This window comes from Amblyomma americanum, chromosome 8 (genome assembly GCF_052857255.1).
Source record: "Amblyomma americanum isolate KBUSLIRL-KWMA chromosome 8, ASM5285725v1, whole genome shotgun sequence".
Classification (NCBI taxonomy): domain Eukaryota; kingdom Metazoa; phylum Arthropoda; class Arachnida; order Ixodida; family Ixodidae; genus Amblyomma; species Amblyomma americanum.
Genome location: NC_135504.1, coordinates 3,190,992 through 3,209,000, shown reverse-complemented (window position 1 = coordinate 3,209,000; position 18,009 = coordinate 3,190,992). Strand labels below are relative to the sequence as shown.

The following is an 18,009-nucleotide window of genomic DNA, read 5'->3' as shown; positions in this document are numbered from 1 at the left end:
AAAAGCTTCTGCTGTTTGAGATCGACGTTTCAATTGTAGCCCTCCTACGCAACTATCTTCTTGATCGGTCCTGCTTTGTCAGTGTAAATGGACAGACCTCATTTGTTTACACTCCAACCAGCGGAGTTCCTCAGGGCTCGGTTTTAGGCCCGCTTCTGTTCTCTGTTTTTATCAATGACGTTTCCTCCGTGGTCAAAAACTCCTCATTTCTCCTTTATGCGGACGATATAAAAATGTTCAAGGCAATACATACTCTTCACGATTGCTTGTCATTGCAATCTGACATATCCGCCTTCTCTGATTGGTGCTTGAAGAATGGGCTCACTCTCAATTCATCTAAAACCAAGGTTGTCTCATTTACGCGTAAAACGCACAGCCTTCTCTACTCTTATTCTGTGAATGGTAGGCCGCTGCCCAGGGTTGATGAAATTAATGACCTCGGCGTACTTTTCGACCGTAGCCTCAGCTTCTTCTCTCATACAAAACGCATTGCTCTACGGGCTATGCGTACACTCGGCTTCATCTGCAGGCTTTCGAGAGAGTTTCAATCCCCACTTCCTTTCTTAAAGCTCTACCTCTCCATATGCTTGCCGCTTTTGGAATATGCGTCTGTTGTTTGGAACGGCACTTGCCAGTCGAACTGTGAAAAAATCGATAGAGTTCAGCTAAAGTTTTTACGCATATTTCAACATCGGTTTTCTTGCAAAACTTCCAGCTCTCGTCCCAGACGGAGTAACTCACTGCAGCTTCCTTCTCTTAGCTGCCGCCGCGTGAGGGCAGATATAATTTTCTTGTATAAACTTCTTCATGGTCACATTCTATGCCCTCAGCTCCTAGCGCGTATCCTTTTGCGTGTACCGCGAAAGAGCATAAGGGAATTCAGACCATTCCAAGTTTCTGCGCTCCTGCACTCCATCTCCCCTCTGGACAGAATGCAAAAGTTGTTTAATTCTCTTTGTCCTCACCTAGACATATTCGAAAATTCTCTCCCTTCCTTTATATTGGATGTCCGTGACGTTCCACTTTGAGCACTCTTTTTCTCATACATAACTTCCCCTTTCATGCATTTTGTCTTTACTACACTTGTGCGTTTGCACCGGTATTATATTGTTTTTTCTCTCCTTAATTGTTCATCACGTGTACTTGTTTTCATTAACATTATTTCTTTAATACTGTATACTCACGCCTGATTGTCTGTAACGCGTTCACTAATTACGTTTCTTATTGTGTATGATTGTATTTCTAGCTTGTATTTCAGAGGTTTCATATTCGTTCATATTAGTATTGGCTTTATTCTTGTTTGTATTTTGCTATATGCTGTACTTGGCTGTTATCGGTCGTTCATTCTCTTTGTTTATTGTTTCATTAGTTATTTATATGTCTGTTGCCTGTTCTAGCTGTTTTCATTTACCGCTGTTCTCGCTGTTTTCTTGTTTTCGCTTTTTTGCTTCATGCTTGCTGTCACGCCTAGTTTATATGTCTTTTTTTTTTCTATCGCCTTGACTGCTGCATTACCTCCCCTGAGTGTCTTCCTTTGTAGTGAAATAAATTTACATTTTGTGCGTGTGAATGGTGTACCAGCACCAAGACCTTTGGGTTGTTCCTGGGCACCGAAAATAAAGATTGATTGATTGATTGATTATTATTATTATTATTATTATTATTATTATTATTATTATTATTATTATTATTATTATTATTATTATTATTATTATTATTATTATTGTTAGTAGTGTAGTAGTAGTAGTAGTAGTAGTAGTAGTATTGTAGGGAAGCTTAGATTGCTGCGTAGAACATGCAGCACCTCCGAGCGCGCGCTCTCTGTATTCTTCCTAACTGCAATGGCAGTTACAATGCTAGCGCCTCTAGATAGCTTACCTATCTAGGACGGATAATACGAAAGACATGCTGATTTGGCAAGAATAATCTTCTCCGATCACGTGACTTTAATAGATGCCGTGACGGCCGCTACAGATTTAATTTTACACCACTAGCTGCTAAGGCAGGGAATGTGCAGTAGTGTTTGGCGCCAAAAATTTTCCGCAGTCCCGTGACCGCCACACTCCTCGTAGTCCTGCGAAAACTGAAAAGAAATCGTCACCAACTCTTGCTTAGATCTAAACATTCAAACGAAACACAACAATTGCAGAAACAAAATGTGGACAAACTATCGCTAAATATCCGCATTGCCACGGGTGTAATAGCCATTCAGTTGCTTTCTTTATATTTTCTTAAGACTGAGGTGCTCAGAACTAAAAAAAAAAACGGACAGGACGCTTAGCTGCGCCTTAAGGGTATGACGCGATACCGTTAATGCGTTAATGCCCGTCTATGTGGAACTGGTCATTCTCGACTTTACATCCATAGATCCATGGGAGTCCTCACACCACTCCCGGCGCAGTGATGCAGCGGTTAAGCGATGCTGCACTGTCCTGCAATGGCAGGGGCTGCCACAGGTGGCACACGTGCGACCCAGGTTTCTCGTCCCAAGCAGGAACTCGCGACCAATCAATTTAATTGCCACCTGCTGGTGTGAGTAGTCTGCTCACATTCCGGAGGGCAGGCTGGGATGGCGCCATAAGGTCACGTGACCTAGATGGCCCACCCGCTATTTAGGTTGCTTCTCAGGTGATTTTTCGCGGACTTTTCGCTCACGGTCAACGACGCTGGCTTTTCTGCGACACGGGCTCCCTAACGCGGCCGCGCTTAAAAATTCCCTCTCAAACGATACCCGAAGAACCTTTTTTTGTTACTTTGTGTCTTCTTTCGGCGAGTACTCTATACGCTCTAAAATGACGCCACCACTGACGTTTAGCAGCACTCCATCTCTGCGCTTTGACCACTAACGCAAGATGTCAACTACGAAAGTACTTGAAGAGGCAGTGAGCGCGCCGCTTGGATTACGCATCGCTTGTTCCCGTCACTGTGGAACGAGTCGGTGGCGCTGCAGTCGCCCAACAGTGTGCCCTGTGAAAGCCTTTTAAACCTAAACCGAACCACGGAGCCGCTGCGGTGGCTCAGTGGTCATGGTCTGCTGACCAGAAATATGCGCGCTCGACACACGCCGCGGCGGTCGCATTTCAGTGGAGGCGAAATTCTAGAGGTACGTGCACTGTGCGATGTTGGTGCACGTTAAAGAACCCCATGTGTTCGAAATTATCTCAAGCCCTCCTCTACGGCGTCCCTCGTCGCCCTAGTCGCTTTCGCACGTTAAGCCCCATAAACCAAACCAAATCAAACTGTCGACTGGCGTTGGGCGCACCATTCCTGGGTGTAAGCTGCTGTGTGACTGGCGATTGCGCTCCGCTATCCTCCGCATTAACGAAACCTCCAGTGACGGTTCGGAGAGAGGCTTATTACCCAGAATGCGTCTGTGCGACTGTCTGCCAGCGACCGACCTCGACCTCAGAGTCATAGACTCCCCGATTTGATCCGATCGACCGGTCTTCTCTGCGTTTCGTTCAGATTTGCGCAACGACAGCGCGAAGCTCTAAGCTGATGCCTCCGGAAGACGACAACCGTGCGTCTAGACTGCGATTGTAAAACGAATGGCCGGCGGACAGCACGTCTCGGCTGCCGTCGAGCGAGGGACGATGATAGGGCTGCGAAAAAGACGATGGGATTTAGCCGCGGATCGCGCGCTTCTCGAGAAAACTGGAGAGTACGGCTGCTCGCATCTCGAGTGAAAACGACGTCTTCGCTTACGCGTCTGGGGAGCCTGAGAACTTCATTTCCGAGCTGTCAGTCTGGATTAGGCGCGCGAGTGTATCGCCGCCAGCGAATGTATCGTGTTTCCCGGAATATAGTTCGCGGACAAAACATGCATGAATGCTGAGATTTCACGCTGGGTGGTGGGCTGTCTACGGGTGCGGCGTTCACGGTATTTTAATACAGGGAACAGCCGTAAAAAGCGAAAGAAATGGAAGACTTCCGGAGACGGGAAAAGCGCGGAGTTTCAACTGAGCTTTTCGAAAGCTTGCTCGTAGTTAGCATTCCGCATGCTCATATTGTCTTTTAATGAGCAATGATTATTGTTGCTCGCGAAAAAGGGCCGTTATTAATGTTCATTTGAACGTCGCTCTGGTCCTGCCTGCACCGGTCCCCCATTCTGTTCTACTGATCAGTTTCGAGTCTTAAGACTTTTCGTCAACTTGCCGGTGAACTTACGCCTTTGTACACAATATTTTTGTTTTTCAGAACAGCCCGTTATAATGTTCCATGGATCCACTGCGGTTATCAATATCAGAGAATTATTGGCTTATTCGCCATAAGTTTATGTTATAGCTGTCCCTCGTGTTCTTTTGTGCGCGGGCTGCGCATCTGGCTTCTGCGGTCTAGCGCCGGCTGCGCTCCATGCAATAAAAAAAAAGATGTTTTCAGTCTGAATTCAATCCTGCGGGCTGCGCACTGGGTGGGGATTAAAGTCCAAAATTTTCGCTACACATAGACGGCGCCCGCGGGACTTGCCGGTCAGATTGCACAACGAGCTGGCATCAAATTTAAAGGAGGCGGGAAGTGGTGGGGAGGGTGTTTTCTGGTTCGTGCTCGGAGGCTTATACGGCAAGGAGGGCGATAAGATGGATGGCTGACAGGCCCAAACGAACGGAAGATGGTGCCGCGCCCTTTCCGAAAAGTGCCTCGCAGTTCGACGTTCATCCCTCAGGTATTTCGTTCACTTTATCATCTCCTGCGACATGCGAAAGAAGGACGCGTGTTTAGCATGCACCAACCGAAAGTAAACGAAAGAATGGAATAACAAATAAAAACGATAGAATATGAAAGAAAGGACTTAAAAAAAAGGGACTTAGCGAGGCAGCCGAACAAGATATAACAAGATTTCGAGCCTGAAATGTGTGGTCGGTGAAATACTCAGGACTGCAAAGCATCAAAGGAAAAAAAAAACAAACAAAAACAGCGGGCCTCAAATCGTGCGTGAAGAGGGAAGGTTGAAAAAAAAAAGGCAAACAAATTCAATGTGTTGATGGGTGGGGATTTGCGAGAAGGGCAACTTGAATAAAAGGTCACGAAAATAAAAAAAAACGTACAAAAGCAACCGCTTCGGAACGGCTGAGAACGCGCAGGTGTTTTCGGGGCGATAAAAAAGTGAACTGATTGTTTTATTTCTTTTTGCACACTCTTTGCATCACTTCGTATGGAGCGGCGGTTTTTGAAAGAGGTTAAAAATACGGGCGCGTGGCATGCTGCCAAGTACTGGGAGCCCCGAAACGAAGACAAGAATGAATGACGTAGAAAACTAAACAAACAAAAAAGACCGCGCAACCGGGAAGTGCTTCGAGCGCTTCATGAAGGGTCGAAACGCATCGTCCCTCTGCCTGCTTATACATATAGATGTATGCTTGCAGCAGTATACAGAGTGTGCCCTTTTCGGGAAGCGGGCTCTCCGTCAAGGCCGCTCCCTTCGAATTCGGTTGGGAAACGGGCTTTTCTCGGAGGAATGGCTTTGGCTTCGCTTGACTTTGCCTCGTGACTTCGCCTTGGCCCTACGAATGGGTACAGGCGCACTTCAGAGCACTGGGGAAGGGGCACCGGTTTCCAGGGAATGCCGTTCAATGAGTGACGCCTGAAATAGTGTCTGCTGGAGTGCGTGACCCGGAGGCAGCGAGATATTCCCCATGAAAGGGTAAGGGAGACACAGTGAACGAAACGCTCCTTTCAGGTCGACTGGCTCGTCTTTGTTCGGCCACATAGTGGACAGGATCAAATGGCTTTTGACGCTATGCCATCCTACGTACGGAGTCTGAGGCGATGAGTCTCTCTTTTGGACAAGTATTGCTCCACAGCCCTGGGTGACGTTATTTTGTTAGGCTATACTTGGTGAGCGCAGACGAGGTCGTCGATGTCGAAACGACACTTGGTTTGGCCCTTACTGTGCCGCGGGCTGCCCGAATTTGTGGAGCAACAACCATCGAAGCAAGTGAAACACAGAGGATGCTGGGAAAAAGAGTTTTCACCGCTAGCAGTCTCAAGAAAATTTCGCAAGTGAGGAGCGCAATAGTTACATTGGAGCGCAAGCGCACACACAAAGGAGGACGTGATTTTGGCCGAAAAGGCAAATATAGCTCAATGAGATGACTTGCCTCGAGGGAACTCTGTAAGTCTGTTCACTGGGGCCGTTAAGAACAGCTTTTTTCTTTTCCTACAATTTTTTTGACCGTCTGTATCCACAACTGCGTCCTTTAAACGCTTTCTGTTGGAAGTTTCCGTGCAACCATCTGTGTTTCCACCAAGCCATTTCATATGCCTGGTCACTGATGTGTGGGTTCAGTCAAGCGGTTTTCCTTTAATTGTGAGCTCTCAATAGCATCAGTTTGCCCTTCTTTTAATTGAATACTGTTACATCGATACACTAATTCAACTGTAGCGAGATGTTTGCGATATGCCGATATGTACTTGCAGACGGGGTCGTTTTCTGAAGCAACTAAGAGCTAAAGGGACCATATCTAGGTAAAAAAAAGACTCGATAAAGAATGAAAATAATATTCCCAAAATTTCCTAAAATAGTAGAACCCTTACGGCTTCCCTACAGATCAGAGAGGTCTTGGAAGATGAGGACAAGGATTCTCCTTACCGCATAGAGATTTAGAGCTTGAAGGCTGGAATAAGAGCTTCAATATAGGACTTAGAAGCAAACCGTGCAGCCTGGTTACTTTTGGCGGAGACTGCACTTTCTTTTATGTCCATGTGGGCGCGTTATGCTTCTACATTGCCTTTCTGTTGTAGTGACATGGGCACAGAAAGCGGTCACGGCAACTGCAATGCTGCAACCATGCTCAAACGGATTCTGTCAATCGCTTTAACTTTAAGCGCTTTAACCAAGCTCGTCGACACTGCGGCTCAAACGTGCTTTACTTGCTGCCACCTCATCGCTCCCCAGTAATGGACAAGTCTGTCTCTACAGAGCGAGTTTTAGGAGGTGATCATGAGATGATGACTGCTGTTCAATGGCACAAACCGTCCGATAATGCCTAATAACTGATTATGAGAGAAACAAAAGATAAGCAGCTGTGTAAGTCTCAGTGTACACTTCAATTGTGGCGGGATGGAAAGGGGGAAGCAGGGAAAGGGGAAGAGGTGCCGTAGTGGAGCGCGCCAGATTGATCTAAACCGTTTGAGGTTCATTAACATGCACTGATATCCCGCGGGACACTGGCGTTTAAGAGATAGTGACGACGATGATATTCGTTAGCATAAAGGCGTCTAATGTCAAGGAGCAGCTGGAAGTGAATATTAAGGGAGAAGAAAAAAATGGGCGTAAGTTCTGCTTGTTGCTGGAGTATATGCGGCGGATGGCAATGGAGGAAGCTCGTGTCACTCTGCGGCAACGCCCACCGAACATGCTCCTTCTTTTTCTCTCTCTTACCGACAGTTTCTTGCTGAGGCCCTCACACAGCCTGTCCAATTAAGCTTATTCATGAAAGCGAGTGAGGAAAAAGGAGTGAAAAAGTATTGCTAGACAGCTCGGTGGGCGTGGCGCGCTGCCTGGGATGAGTTCTTCTTCCTTTTTTACTACAAAGCATCATGCACTACACCGCGTTCCTGCTTCGAGGCAGGCTACCGCATCTGGGGTCTGTTGGCGGTGTAGAGAGGGAAGACACACGCAAAAAAAGAAAAAAGGCTGGTTTCGCTGTAGGCGAGGCCGCTCCATTGTTGACACGAAGGTCGCTGGTTGTATGGCGGCGGCCTTGGTGCGGCGAGGACCGCTTTTTGATGGGGGACGTAATTACGGCTTATACAGGTCTGCTGCACTGGCCGGTAAATCAAGTCAAGCAGCGGGTTCTCTAGAATTTGCATTTCTATAGGCAATCCTCCTCCGAAGAGCCCCTAGTTTATTTGTTTCTATTACCCCGGAATAAGTGCACTCAAGACCACACAGAATAAAAGTATCGCAAACAGAACACGCAGTGGTAAAGCAAAGTGGAATAAATTAAATCATCACTGAAAGTTAACTTAATCAAAAATCGTATATCAAGATAGCATTTTTAATCAATTCAGCGCGAACAGAGAAAGAGGACAGGAAGTATCACCCAAACACAAGAACCGAACCTTCACTTGGCGATACCACTTGTGCGTACTTGTCTGCGCTTAGTTCTCCCTAAATGACAAAATATTTCCAATTATCCCAGATGTGTGTACTTCTAAAGAGCTGGCATATTTGCGGAGGCCTGCTGAGATCGTTTAGAGCGCGGATGGGTCCGTGATGCAGGCGACTGATTGCAGAAGCGGACTGCGCTAGAGCGACGTCTTGGGAACGTACATGAATATGAATGGGTGACGGCATTGAAGCGAGGAAAGCTCACTCTCTGCTTGTGGTCCCTTCTTCGTAAAATGAATGACGGTATGGACATTAGTGGCTCGCAAATATGGGTATCATGGTAATAAGTTTTATGGCGCAAACGGAGCCGTGCTAGTTTGCGTTGAGAAGCGAGTTGATGCAGGCTTAATGCAGATTTCATTTGAGGGATGCTAGGTGCTACAGAGGGACATTGCTTGCTTAGAGAATGAAGGACCGCATACATCTGACGTGCATTTTCAAGAGTCCCAAGGCGACGAGCCACATTGAAGACGTACTGTGCGCAGCGCATTGATGTTGCGCACCCGGCATCTGCAGAGGCCCTGTGGTTGTAAAAGGGTGCAGCGTCTGCATCGTGGGCGAGAGCCGAGAGGTGCAGATTTAGAATCCCAACGTCGTTGAGATCCCACCGATTTTTTTCCAAATCTGCTCAAGAGTTTTTTTAACGTGGTGCTCCGCTCTTACGCGAAATTTCATGCTAACTTTTGATTAAGGTTTGAAGAGCCATGAGTCACAATGCTTGTAAGAACTTGCCCTCCTCGGTGGCTCAGTGGTTATGGTGCTCGGCTGCTCACCCGAAAGACGCGGGTTTGATTCCGGCTGTGGTGATCGCATTTCAATGGAGGCGAAGTACTAGAGGCCCGTGTTCAGTGTGATCTCAGTGCACCTTAAGGAACCCCAGGTGGTCGAAATTATCCGGAGCCCGCCACTACGGCGCCCCTCATAGTCCGAGTCTCCTTGGGACGTTAAACCCTATAAACCCGTAAACATGTAAGAACCTTCCCTAGGGACCAGCACAAACGCTTGCGAGACTGCAAACTAATGTTTCAAACAGGCAGAGTAAGGATTGTGGTGTGTAATATCCCGAAGTTGCACATGCAGCTATGAGGGTCGCCGGAGTGTTGCAGATTAAGTAAACCCTCTTATTGCTCTTTAACGTGACATCGCACAGCACGCGGTTGTCGTTTGCGTTTCACCTCCATTGAAATTCGACCGGGACTGGGATTAATGCCGCTAATTCTAGCTCAGCAGCGGAACGCCAAATCCACCGCAGAGAGTCAGAGTTGGTTGCTACGTTGGTAGGAGGCGGCGAGCTGCATGCATTTGTTATCTGCGCATTCAGTATTTTCTTTATCCACTATATATCCAGTGGCCAAACATATTACTGCGTGTTCATCGATTTGCCACAGTCTTGGCCACTGTAATGACTTCTGCTGGGTACCTGTACTGATCGACAGTGCTTTCTGTCAGCTACGAGGTGGCGTCCTGTAACGCACTGCTTTGGCAAGACGGCATATGTCTTTCGTCTCCGTATTGGGAAAATACAAAAGGCGACCAGGCCTGGAGGCGATATGATAAAAAGAGTTTATTTTGACACCCTATATTTCTCGTTCGAGCTCCTGGCTCATTGCTCGATCCAACGTGTGCTGTGTGCAATATTTTGGTGCATTGCAATATCCGTTCTGTCACGAGAGGTTTGCAAGTCCAGACCTTTGTCACCCCGCATTTGTAATGTGCTTTTTGTATCGCAATGTTGCTTACTACACACAGTTGCTCCAGCTCGTTACTCCTTATTCAGCCAGGTGCTGGCGTAAAAAGCGCTATGAAATACTGAGTAATCATGATGATGATGATGACGATGCGCTGATTCCAATGACGCTGGGGAACTTATCTAAGCAGCTGTAATTAAAGTTTTAGTAGCTTACGCAGCTAAGGGCAAAGGGAAAACTCATCAAGGTTTCTGTCATAAAGTGCCACCATTCCTCCTAATGTTCAGCACGCTTCTTTGGACAGTCTGACGGTTCAGTATGATTTCCTCTGCCGTCTACACGCTGTGCTGCTGGCGAACGCTGTTGACGGGCGCTTGTGCGCGGTGTCTGCCCGTCCATCTATGCACCCGTGGCACGCCTCACAGATTTGCCTCGCACTGCTCTCCACGACGGTGCAAAGCTCTGCCAGATATACGGCGAAACCGTTCCAACTTAATTATTGCTCAACTGCACGCTAACTGCCCATTCCCGCATATCGCCGGGTGCACTGCAGGCAGTAGTGCACGCACCGAGTTAAAATAAGCGAGGCGCTTCAAGACGTGCGCATAAACGAGCGAGTCAACACGAGACGCCCGCGCTAAGCCGGGCATTTATTTTCAAAGCAGCGCAACAGAGTTTCCGGCAATCTGAACGACACAATGCGGCGGCCGCGGACACTCGCGCGGACCGCTCACGGGTGCGGAACTTCCTTTGTGCCCTGCGCGCCAGAAAGATTCGCTCGATGTAAACAATCCTCTCTGTGCGTTCTCGGGCGTGTCTAACTGGCGCTTTCGGGGCACGTTTATGCGGCCTCGTATCCGCGGGTCGCTCTTGTTTAATTTTCCGTACTTCTTACAGTTCCTGCCGAGTGCTAAGCCTTCTTTGTAGCCCGCAGGGCGTACGGAGCTGCGTGCCCGCGACAGTCTCGGGACGCGTGCGCATTTTTTTTTGTTTTTGCTCATTGTGCCCTGGAAACGCGCTGCACTGACGCAGCATGCTTTTTTTTTAGTTCGCAATTGCTGAAACGGCGCGCAGTTGTAAATGTTTCGTTTTAACTAAGATTCATAACTTGCGGCGAGGCATGGACTCATGAATAAATGAGTTTGTATATTTATTGATTCATGAATATCTCCGGGGCCCTACTGGAGGGTTATTACGTGAAGAGGCAGTGCTCTTGATGCGATTATTTTTGCTTATTACGTTACTGTAGTCTTAATAGTGTTCCATTTAGAGGAATAAAACAAACTAGGGCAGCTCAGTATCGACAGAGAACGAGAATAAAAAATTGAGCACAGCCGGCAGTGGATGTTCTTAAAAAACGCTTATTTTTTCCTTCACCAGAATTGAAGCAACGAAGCGAACGAACGAAAATAATTCTAGGTGTCTTTTCTTTCGTAAGCCGTCGTGTCTTTTTATACCACATGTTTTGGTCTTGACGTGCTGTAGGATATGAATGCTGACTGACTCGAGCATCTTTTCGTTTTGTGAACGGTTACGTCTACCAGTTTTCAGAAGACTGCCGATAGAACGCGCATTAAAAGTTTACAGAGAACTTACTACAACATATCCACTGGTACTTCTCTATAGTCCTATCATACGGTAAGGGCAAAAAGCCAGCGAAGCTATGTAGGCACAGCCACCTGCTGGTCTTTGGCTAACGCCAACTAATCAGGTTAACTCACAAAGCGTTATTCACATGTGTCGACTTTGCCGCAAATTCTAATTGAATATTATTCCTAAAGAAATAATTTTAGTATTTAGTTCACATATTGTTATCTGATTTTGATCTCTATTTTCACAATTTCCTTACGTATTACCCACTCTCCCATCTATTACTCTGCCCTGATGTATAGATAAATAGATAATATTGATAAATAATATACTTCTAAAATGAACCGAAATAAGTAAGGAGTGCTGAGTAAACGGCTTATTATCGGTGATGGCTTTCCGCCACTCAAGTCTAGCTTTCTTAGACAAAAATTTTGGAAATTGGAATATTGCAAGATACTGGTACGGAAATGTTCAACCTAACAGTCAGTTCTTCCGATGCCTAGCAAAATCTTTAAAATTTTTTAAAGTTTCCCATTCCTCACACCAAGTAAAGACTGCCATGGAAAACCAATCTGGAACATTTCTGACAATAGCAGGGACGTTAATAGAGAGTTTTAGTTTCACGTACGAAGAGGGTTCACGTACGCAAACGTGAGAAGTCTATGTACCCTGAATGCAGGTGGTTCGAAACCCTTATAGTTACACGTACGCGAAACACGCCGCGCATTACGCCTAGCGCCATCTACTAAGAAACACAGACACTGTTTGTAGCCTAAATCATCCAAGACAAGTCTTTAAGCCAAGCCATTCATAGCGAGACCGTTGCTATGACGATGACCAACGCTACTTCGTCAGGCTTAACAGCTGAAAAATCGCCCTTCTGTCTGAAAAACAAAAGCTATTTGTCGCTTAAAACGTTATGCTAGGGTAAGAATGGGCAAATCGAAGGCGAATACAGCAGTTTAGAACACGATATCGCGTCGAGGGATTAGCGACGAAGCTGTTATCGCTATTATCGCTGTGAAGCGGCGGGCAGGGCGCCGCCATGTTTCTCAACGCTACGTACGCAAGCAACGCGAAGACCGCAACGTAAAAACCCGTATCTCACGTACGACCGTGAGACTCGCGCATACCCTTTGCGTTCTGCGCATGCGCACTGGTCACCCGTAAGAACTCTACGTACGTGAAGCCTCTACGTACGTGAAACTAAAACTCTCTAATAGCAAAATAAATACAAGCCTGCCGAGGGGAAACCAGCCGATATACTGATTGTTGTAGTAAACTCTTACAATATGTGTCTTGAACTCTTACAATATGTGTCTTACAATGGTGTCTTGTTATAGGTTTTTGTGTCCCATAAGTTGTTTTTCTCCTCGTTGCTAATGTATTATGTTTAGGTTTCTTGTACTGTTTCAATTATTCGCATTTTTTATTATGGCTACTGCTTTTTCTTTCAATATGTATGGGCGCACGCGATGCATTCTTGCTATCTTCTATGTACTTTTTTGTTTCTCGCGGCGATGTATGTCCTGTCGTTACGATTTGCCCTGTATAATTATAATTGTTTTTACTTTTTTGCATTGTACTGCGCGTTCTATTTAACAAATTGTTCCTATCGTACTTAATCCGTTATTTTGCTCCCTTACTCAACGCCCTTCTGGGCCCTGTAAGGTATGTTGAATAAATAAATAAATAATTGTATGAAAAATTGCGTTCATAAACTATTTCCCGTTCAAAAATGGTTTTGTTCAGAATTGCTGGGTACGAACGGGACAGGGTGACTCGGGAGTTCGGAGCCGGTTCCTGACGAGCCGACAGTGACCCTGCTGCTTACAAAAATTCCGACTGACATAGCTCGCATATGCAATAAATGTTTGTTAGTCCGTGTACCCAAGGGACTTCTACAACTGCTGGATGCCTTGCAAGAGACAGTGCATAGATCCGAATCCGGGGCTGTGCCTATACCTCACAAAAAGAACCAACCGACGTACTGCGCACATTCTGAAAGTTTCAATGCACATTCCATGAGCGCCCCTTGAAAAGTGCCACCAATTATTCCGAACTAAGCTGCGCGGAAGAATCTCTGGACGCAGCTGCCGCAGAAATGCATTCCCATACATTGCGTCTTGCAAATGATGAAGAAATACCGCGCCTTTCTCGAGCTTTTCACTCTCTCCTGGCGGTGGGTGGCGCAGAAACTCACGCATCGTACCAAGGATCTTCTCTTCAGGTTTTTTTTGCCCTTCCCACGCGTGTGGGGTATACGCACCCGGGTATTTCCTGGATAACCTGCCCGAATTTTTTTTTCTCTCTCTCTCTCTCTCGTCTCAAAGCTGTCTCTTTCCTTCTCTTCTAAGCTGCACTTGGACATCCTGGATATCCAGTTCTCCTATATGCACGGCTGCATATTCAGTGGGCACTCGTGAGAAACTTAAGAGGGAACAAACTTTTGCCACAAAATTTCAAGTTTTCTGGTTGTTTCTTCTCTGACCCGGAGAACTACTTTTGCGTGTGGTTCGTCAAGAGGAGAACAAGTTGCAAAACAGAAAGAACTCCGATCGTCCCAGCTAATTAGGGAGCAGTCAATGAACGAATGCTCAAACTTCGTTCTCTCCCAGGTTCCTCACAATATTTCTCACGTTATACGCGTTCATTTATATAAATTGTAAGCTTTTAGAAACTTGAGTGCAATTTACTGTCATGCAGGCCGCGCATGCATATATCGGGTGTCCCAGCTAAATGTACGCAAGTTTTAAAATTTATGTACAGTGTCTTAGACGAGTGGAAAAAACTGAGAAAACTGCACTATTTATTTTTGTCTACAAGGTCGGATAGTTAGTAAACGCTAATTAGGTATATTTTTTAATATTGGCTCCGGGAAAATGGAATTAATTTTTAAGTTGTATTCACTGCCTTGACACAGCGCAGTCTGATATGTTTATGAGGTACTATTTACGCATATTTTTACAGACCTAGAAAGATAGCTTGCCAACGGCTTAGCAGTTGCTGGCGCGTACCTTGTGGTCATTGCAGACGGAAAGCCGCGGGAGGGAGAGCACACTGGAGGTGAGCGGATTTTGTCCTCAGCGAGTGCACCTGAAGGCGCTCAGTAGCACCAAGTTGGGGCAAGCTGGAGCGCTCAAATAGTGCTCAGTTTTGTATTGCACTGGCTTGCTTTTTAGGCCGGTAAAAATGTTTCGTGAATGGTACCTGGTTGTTAACTTTTCAGTTTTGTTGTTTTTCATCAGAATCTACAACCTTAGAATTGGCGCTTGTTTAGCTAATCAGTCTTCACTAATGAACTAACTTTTCAGAAGAGAAAATGCTGCAGGCTAGGCCACACTGATCAGCACCACGCAGTAGGTTGAATTTGTCTAGGACGTTGCGTCTTTTCTGAGAACTTGGTTGCATTTAGCTGGGACACCTTGGCCCAGAAGTGCTTCCGCGTAAATGTGGCGTGCAACCGCGAGAATGCATTTCTGCAATAATAGCGTGACAAAGGTGTGGGTTCCCAGGAACTCACCTACCTGCTGAACGGGTTGCGTTCTAGCTCTCTCGCTCACCGACGAAAGGTTAACGGGCCAGGGCTCGGCTTCCGAAGGCTAGCCTCAGTTCTGGAATTGGAAACGCTCCGTTTTGTGCGGCCTGTGTAGTTCTTCTCTGTTCTCGGGATTGTGCCGGGGAAGGTTCCCTGCATTCCGGATGAACGCTTTTTCCATTCACCAGGCGCGGAAAGTGGGAGATTTGGGCGTGAAGGTTTTAGTAACGTTTTGAAGTACGAGAAAAGAATGTGCTGAATTTATGAAATTCACATTTCTATTGTGATGCTGTCCAGTAACTACTGTGACATGTTTTTTGTTGCCTGGCGAAACTTTGCTTAGCCACGGAACCAAACTATCTTGGTTTCATTCAGGGAGTGTTTCATTCAGGCAATCACTATTTTAAAGGGCCCTACGTCTTCGGGTAAAAGCCACTTTTCCTAAAAATTGAGGTAAATGCGATTTATATCCGAGAACGAGCCTCTCCAAGAACCTAGTTTTCCAGCACGCAATGCTCACAAACATAGCAGAAAGTAAGCGCATATCTTGTGCTTATTTCAGAGGGTTGCTGACAGTTGTGTGATAAATTTGAACCTTTTTTAATGCTTGTTATTCATCACAACGCTTAGTTTGGATATTATTTCGAAACATAGGTTTTATATGCGAGACGTAAAAACACAAGTGCTGATTAAATGTCATATTGGCATTGCTCTAACGCGCTGTCCATGCTCATGTCGTTCTGCTCCAAGGTCGTTTCACATTTAAAAGGGCCATTGTGATGTTTCCAAAGAATTCTCTGGCAGCTTACAGACAACGTTAGGCACGTTCGGAAGTGCTCCGCAGGAAATTGCAACGTATGCGACAAAACATTCGTTGTCAATAAAGAAATATTTTCTTTGTTTCCAGTTTATTATTGAAAGTTGTCATTACCGTCTTGTTTATGAAATAGTGATGATTAAAAAAACCGATATTTCTCGCACGAAAACCGTTGTTTGTAGTATTTTGAAATAACCTTGAAAAGCCCCAATTATGGAACGTTTTGCTGAATAACCCAATTTGTATGCGAATTTGACCTCACAAAATATTACCCGATTTTTGCCCCGAAAATTAAAAATAAATAAATAAATAAACCGCGGAAACAAAGGACCTTATGCATATGCAATTAATTCAACCAGTCTAGCCAGATTTCTTCAAAGGTCTTTCGCCGTTTCCAGGGGCACACTTGGGAAAATTGATTTACGGATATTGGCTCTCAAATCATTACTCATATATTTCAGCACGCCTACCGAATGAATTTAACTCGAAACGTCCACCATTAGCTATCCTCTAAAAATGGCACACTTGCTGTCAGCACCATTTCGCTTCTGTTTTTGTCACGGTGTTCGAGGAGGATGATCTTTTGTTCGCATGCGTTTTGATCGAATTCTTTTCAAACGCGGAACACTTGAATAGAATGCGGGCGAGGAACCCTTTTGCAGCGCACAACTCGATAGTTGCTGTTCCATTTGGAATTATCTTCTAGCCAGCAAGTTCTCTCGCTCACGTCACTTCTCGTTAGTGCAAAGAAAACGCGGAAACAATATTGGCGCTGAACTGGGATTCCTACTTCGGAGTCTGATTCTTTCACCTGCACTCGATGGCCAGCAGGCATCTCCGGATCCCGCGCTGGTCGTAAACAGTGAATTTAATTCGGGTCCTTGAATGATCGGCAGCTAGTTCGTGAATGCGTATTAAGTTGCGCTGAAAGTCAGACGCACTCTCAAGACGGTATATAAAGTCCGAACTCTATGTTTTCGCTCAATAGGGGATGTGTAACGCAAACCCAAGAGTTGCAGCGAGCGGCTTATCTGGGGATTACCCTGAAAACAGCACAAGCATCGTTTAAGCTAGCGCCAGGTTCTAGCAAGCTACAACAAAAATACCAGCAATTCGAGCAATGAGTGCATAAATGTGCTTCCTAATTACTTGTTTGGTTATTATATCACTAAAGCCTATATAGTTTCTGAAGCAACATAGAAAGCCGGTAAGATGACAAAGAGCATGCAACAGACAACACAGTTGGAATCAATACTGTAAGAAAAATTGCGATATTCATCGTGTCCGAAGCTGAGAACATGAAGAATTCAATACGGCTAAAAAAAAAAAACCCTAAAGAGAAAAGTGTACAACAGCTGTATCTTACCGGTACTCACCTACGGGGCAGGAACGTGGAGGCAAACGAAAATGGTTCAGCTTAAGTTAAGGACAACGCAGCGATCCATGAAAAAAAAAAAGAGACAGGTGTAACGTTAAGAGACCGGAAGCGGGCAGAGCGGGTGAGGGAACAAACGCGTGTTAATGACATCCTAGTCGAAATCAAGAGGAAGAAGTGGGCTTGGGCAGGTCATGTAATGCGAAGGCCAGACAACCGATGGTCCTTAACGGTAACGGAGTGGATTCCAAGAGAAGGCAAGCGTAGCAGGGGGCGGCAGAAGGTTAGGTGGGCGGCTGAGATTACGAAGTTTGCAGGTATAGGGTAGACGCAGCTGACACAGGACAGGGTTAATTGGAGAAACATGCTGCAAATGATCCCCCCAAAAAACAACTTTCATGCTATTTCACTCTACTTTCAGAATCAAACATTCCACCATCGCTAACGCTCGATAACCATGCCCTGCCTATTTCCGAAACTTTCAGATTCCTTGGCGTCACTTTAGATAAGCACTTGAAGTTTAGTCTTCATTCTCAATCACTCATGCATAAAGTTTCCTTCTGCATTCATATCATAATCAAAACACCTTTTCCAGCGCACATCATGCGTTCATCACATTATACATATGTCCACAGTCACCCTAGTTACTGTTTATCCTGCTGGGGAAATGCATATTTCACTCACATCGAAAGACTTCAGCGCCTTCAGAATCAGCCCATCGGGCTCATGTCATTCAGTTCATTCCAAACACACTCTTTACCACTTTATCGCAGCTTGTACATACTTCCACTTCAACAATTATTCACTGTGAAATTATCCACCCTTCTCTACAAGCATATTAATCTTCGGGTTCATATTGATGGCTTTACTGATCAGCTTATAAATACT

General features: G+C 45.7%; 1 protein-coding gene across 4 annotated transcripts in view; it reads left to right on the top strand.

The window, feature by feature from the left end:
• LOC144100802 (uncharacterized) overlaps positions 1–18,009 on the top strand; it is a 222,720-nt gene that overhangs the window by 135,538 nt on the left and 69,173 nt on the right. The window lies entirely within an intron of this gene.